This window comes from Hyaena hyaena, unplaced genomic scaffold (assembly GCF_003009895.1).
Source record: "Hyaena hyaena isolate Hyena2069 unplaced genomic scaffold, ASM300989v1 scaffold_1433, whole genome shotgun sequence".
Taxonomy (NCBI): Eukaryota; Metazoa; Chordata; class Mammalia; order Carnivora; family Hyaenidae; genus Hyaena; species Hyaena hyaena.
This window is the reverse complement of record NW_024082054.1, coordinates 293,094-298,877: the sequence shown is the minus strand read 5'-3', so window position 1 is coordinate 298,877 and position 5,784 is coordinate 293,094. Positions and strand designations below refer to the sequence as shown.

Here is a 5,784-nt window from a genome sequence, read left to right as displayed (position 1 = left end):
TACTTTAATCCTCATACCTGCTGAGCATCCACATGCAGTGAATTTTTCTCAGCCTTTAATTGTTCTGGAAGCATTTGATAGTTTTAGGAATACTGGTAAGGCATTCTGTAAATAAGCTTTGTTTTGGTTTGCCTTATTATTTTATTTTTCATGAGTAGACCTGGACTGTAGATGTTGGGCCAGAAGACCAGAGAGGGAGACAGGCATGTTCATTTCCTGACATCAAGGATACACACTGTCAACATGCCCAGTTCTCATTGGTGTGGACATTGATGTCCTGGCTGACACGATACTTGTCAGATTTCTCTTTTCCCTTTCTTCCATCCTGTACTCCTGTAGGGACTTTCTGGGTACAACCCCATCTGTGTAGTGGTAGTTCTCTTCCACCTCCTTAAGAGTAGAATATTTCTGTAAATCATTCAGTTTTTTCTGCACTTGAGATTATGTTATCGGTCTTTAGTTTTCAATTATTTAGTTGACATAGTCTGTATTATAACTCAATACTAGTTTATTCTGTTGCTCACATTGTTTCAGCTTTGGCAATGGAGAGTCCTTCAGTTAGCTGATATGTCCCTTTGGCCTGTCTCCATCATTCTTGGGTTTGGGGGGGGGCAGCATTTCATTCTGTGTTACAGGAAAAGGTGCTTCAACTTCCCTTTCAGCTTATTGTATTTTCCTCTGGAGCCCTATAGGCACTTGTTTCTGCAAGGAGCCCTGTTTCATTTTATGGGATGATGGGATGGGATTCACGATCTTGGAACTTGCTGTGCTTGTTGCTACCAGGGTCTCTGTATCCCGTCAACTGACCGGGCAAGGAACGTCTGAGTGTTTGCTACTCTGTGTATATGCCGACATCCATGCATGTGTCTATATGTAACCCTCTGTATTTATTACCAAAGGATCATAAGAGCTATTCCTCCTTGCTTCCATGTAAAGTCCCACACCAGATATGATAACCTCATTCACACCATTTACTCTCCATTTTCTTAGATGTTCAACTTCAGTTCACATGTGCAGGAGTACCCGCATTGTTAACAGTACCCTCGAGGATTTTCTCAAGTGTAGAGCCATGTTTCTGTGCAATGTCTTTCACATCCAGTTTTACAGACTCCTCTTTTCCCAGAATTTGTTCTTCTGCACTTTTTTGCCCACTTCTTTCAATGAGATTGTGTCACACAATTGAAATACGATTAGAATGATTTTTCCCCCTCATGGTACGTTCATTCCATTAGCTACATGAGTTATATATTGCATGATTTATATTTTGCAACTTTGCTGAATTTTTTTATTACTCTAACAGTTTTTCTTGTTTTTAATGCTATTTCAATTTTTTATACGTTTATTCATTTATTTTGAGAGAGACAGAAACAGCATAAGTAGGAGATGGACAGTGAGAGGGAGAGCAGATCCCAAGCAGCCTCCGCACTGATTGAACAGAGTCCGATGGGGGCTCAAACACATGAAGCTGTGAGATCATGACCTGAACCTAAGCCAAGAGCTGGATACTTAACCAACTGAGACACCCAGGTGCCCCTAATGCTATCTTTTAAAAATAAGGTCACCTTCGATGTGAAGACAAATCATACCAATCTAATTTTGATGGCTTTTATTTCCTTCTTCTGTTTTCTTTCTTTTTTATTTTTCTGGCTAGTTGCTATGTCTGGAACATGCAATGCCTGGTGCATAAAAGATATGAAAGCAGACATGCTTGTCTTATCTTCTCTGAGAGGTCGCTCTCAGTGTTTCACTGCTGAGAACGATTTTAGAGGTGGGTTTTCATATGACCTATTCGTGTTATGGAACTTTCCTTCTGTTTTTAGTTTCTTGAATGATACTATTAAGGTATACTCCATTTTGTCACTTATTATTTACCATCTGTTAAGATACTCATGTGCTTTTTTTTTTAAATATTTTTATTTATTTCTAAGAGAGAGGGAGAGAGAGAGAGAGAGAGAGAGAGACAGAGAGAGTGAGCAGGGGAGGGTCAGAGAGAGAGAGGGAAATGCAGACTCTGAAACAGGCTCCAGGCTCTGAGCTGGCAGTCAGCACAGAGCCCGACGCGGGGCTCGAACACACGAACCGCGAGATCATGACCTAAGCGAAAGTCAGACGCCCAACCGACTAAGCCACCCAGGCGCCCCAATACTCATGTGCTTTTATTCTTCATTCAGTTAATGTCTTCTACTACACTGAGGGAGATTTATTAGTTAAACTCTGATTGCTTTCCAGGAATAAATCCCACTTGGTCAAGATGCATAATCCTTTTCTACATCATGATCAAAGGCTGCTGTGTTTGAATCGGTACTATTTAGTCAAAAATTTCACATCGATATTCCTTGGCAATATCGTTCTGTACCTTTCTTTCAATGTCTCTTCTTGGCTTTGATATTAGTGGAATGCTGGCCTGAAGGAATAAAGTAGGAAGTGTTTCCCATTTGAAGTTTTTTGGAAGAGATTGAGGAAGATTGATGTTATTGTAATTTTGTGTGGTTCTAGTGACCCTTAGCCACGAGTACTCTTCTGGAATAACTACATCATAAAATGCAATTCTCCTAGGAGAAAGAAGCTCTTTGACTTATGGTGTCTCCTGTCCCCTTCTTTCTGAAAAGTTGTGCTTCAGCTACAAGAGTACATAGTACCACAGTAACGAAAAACTCGCTCTCTGCCTCTCTCCCTACATGCACTCCTTGTGGATGTGTGTGTGTGTGTGTGTGTGTGTGTGTGTGTGTGTGTGAATAGCGAAAAGAGAATTTATCATTGAAGTACATAGACGAAAGCATGAATTATGTTCCATTTGTATACATTACATAAAATGTATCTTTTTGTAGACAGACATCATATATAACATATACATATAAAAACGACAGTGAACTGAGCTGTCCATGACTTAGAATGTTCCCATAAATGCAGAATGCTTTGAATTCCTCTCTTTCTAATTTACACTCAACTCCTACTCCCTTTGTGTATCTGCTCTGCTCACAGCTTTCTCTTTGATGTTGCATGATAGTTTCGGGTGAGTTCTCGACTCAAGACCTTTGCACATGTGGTTTCTCTGCCTTGCCTGGTTTTCTCACAGTTACTCACATGGTTTGTATCCCTTAGTTTTCCAGATCGGAAGCCCCTGCTCAGACATGACACAATGCAGGTTTTCCTTTCACCTAAGATTACTTTGACCTAAATTATTTTACTTATTAGTTGTAACCACCACTTGTAACATCATTTATTCATTTATTAATATGCTATTCCTCCCTCTGATGCACACATGGATCTAAGACTCATTCTTGTTAAGGTCAAACACCCATCACTACTTTTTGCCATGCTTTCAGCGGTATTTGTCACAAGGTAATTTGTTAAATTTTGCTGAGTGAATACAAAAAGTCTCAGAAAATTTACTGGGAGAAGAGTGTTTCAAATATTATTTTGATTTAGAACAAAAATTGGGAATAGTTTGAGTTGGAGCATTTGAGAGTCCCTGAAATTATCTGGTACATATTCTACATTTGTAGGAAATGTGTAAGAATTAAAGAATGTTCATAGCAGCACTCTCCACAATAGCTAAAACATGGAAAGAGCCTAAGTGTCCATCAACAGATGAATGGATCAGGAAGATGTGGTTTATCTATACCATGGAATACTACATGGCAATGAGAAACGATGAAATCTGGCCTCTGTAGCAACATGGATGGACCTTGAGGGTGTTATGCTGAGCAAAGTAAGTCAGGCAGAGAAGGACAAATATCATATGTTTGCACGTATAGGAGGATTAGGAGGAACTTGACGGAGGAACAAGGGGGAGAAGAAGGGTGGAAATGGTGGGGGAAAGGGAGAGAGGCAAACCATGAGAGACTCTTGAATGCTGACAAAAACTGAGGACTGATGGATGTGGGGAGGAGGGGGGATGGGCATGGAGGAGGACACTTGTGGGGATGAGCACTGAGTGTTATGTGGAAACTAATTTGACAACAAACTATTTGGAAAAAAAAAAAAAAAAAGAATTAAAGAATGTAGCAAGTTGAAGACTCAGCATTTCTTTTAATTCTGTGATCTTGTTGGTGCCTTTACAATGCCCTGGTCTCTGTTCCAGCCATTTTCATCAGTTACATGGAAGGAAGAAACCAAACCCGGGTTACAGAATTTATCCTGCTGGGACTTTCAGAAGAGGGGGGGCTGCAATCACTGCTCTTTTGGCTGTTCCTGTCCATGTACCTGGTCACCTTCACTGGGAATCTGCTCATCATCCTGGCCATTGTCACAGACTCCCGCCTCCACACACCCATGTACTTCTTCCTCTCCAACCTGTCCTTTTCAGACATCTGTTTCACCTCCACCACCGTCCCAAAGATGCTGCTGAACATCCAGACGCAGAGCAAAGTGATCACCTATGAAGGCTGCCTCAGCCAGATGTACTTTTACATGGTTTTTGCAGGAATAGACAGCTTACTCTTGACAGTGATGGCCTATGACCGTTTTGTGGCCATCTGTCACCCACTGCACTACATGGTCATCATGAACCCCAAGTTCTGCTGCACCCTATTTCTGATAACCTGCCTATTGAATGCTCTTACCTCTCTAATACATGACTTAATGATATTGAGACTCTCTTTTTGCACAGAGCTGGAAATCCTGCACTTTTTCTGTGAACTGAAGCAGGTGATCCAACTTGCTTGCTCTGATACGTTCCTCAATGACCTGGCCATGTATCTGGCAAGTGGGCTTCTGGGTGTTGTTCCACTCATTGGCATCCTCTCCTCTTACTCTAGAATTGTAACTTCCATTTTGAGAATTTCATCAGTGAAGGGCAAGTATAAAGCATTTTCCACGTGTGGGTCTCACCTCTCGGTGGTCTCCTTGTTCTATGGTACAAGCCTTGGGGTGTATCTTAGTTCTGCTGCTTCTCAAAACTCCAGAGCATGTGCCATCGCCTCAGTTATGTTCACAGTGGTGACGCCCATGCTGAACCCCTTCATCTATGGTCTGCGGAACAGAGACATCAAGCAAGCCCTGAGAAAGCTCTTTAGCAGAGAGATATTTTCTGCATTTAGGATTCTTTGTTTCAAGATAAAGACTTGAGTAACAGGGCTTAAAGCTCTAGAAGACCTAGATCATGGTATTTGTATCAGTTCATAGTCTGACAATCTGTAGTCTATCTTCCTACAGTAATCAGTTGATAGAAGCTTTTCATTCATTATGAACAACTATTTATTCTGTATTTAAAAAAATTTTATGTATATATTTTGAGATGGAGAGTAAGAGTTTGTGGGGAGGAGCAAAATGAGATTGATGAAATATCACCAGCCATGTCCATGCAATCAGTGCAGAGCTTTAAGTGGGGCTCAATGTCACCGATGTGAGATCTTGACCTGAACCAAAATCATGAATTGGATGCTTAACTGAGTGAACCACCAAGAAACCTCTTTTCCTCAAATAATTAAAACTGTTTAGGCACCTCATTAAATTCCATTATTGAATTTAAAAAAATTAATGTTTAGTCATTTGTGAGAGGCAGGGAGAGAGAGGCAGAAAGAGAGGAAGATACAGAATCAGAGGCAAGATCCAGTCTCAGCTGTCAGCACAGAGCCTGACACAGGGTTCAAACCCATGAGTTGTGAGATCATGACCTGAACCAAAGTCAGACATTCAACCAATTAGCCACCCCACTGCTCCTATTGCATGGATTTTTAAGAACTTTTACATATTATAGTAAATTGAGTACTTATCATGTGATAGAGGAGCAGTAGACTGAATGCGAGATGCTTCTTCTCTGGGCTGAAAGGTGTTATGTGT

General features: G+C 40.9%; 1 pseudogene; it reads left to right on the top strand.

Moving 5' to 3' along the window:
- Nucleotides 1-4,089: 4,089 nt before the first annotated feature.
- Nucleotides 4,090-5,062, top strand: LOC120225501 (annotated as a pseudogene).
- The last annotated feature ends 722 nt before the right edge of the window (nt 5,063-5,784 follow it).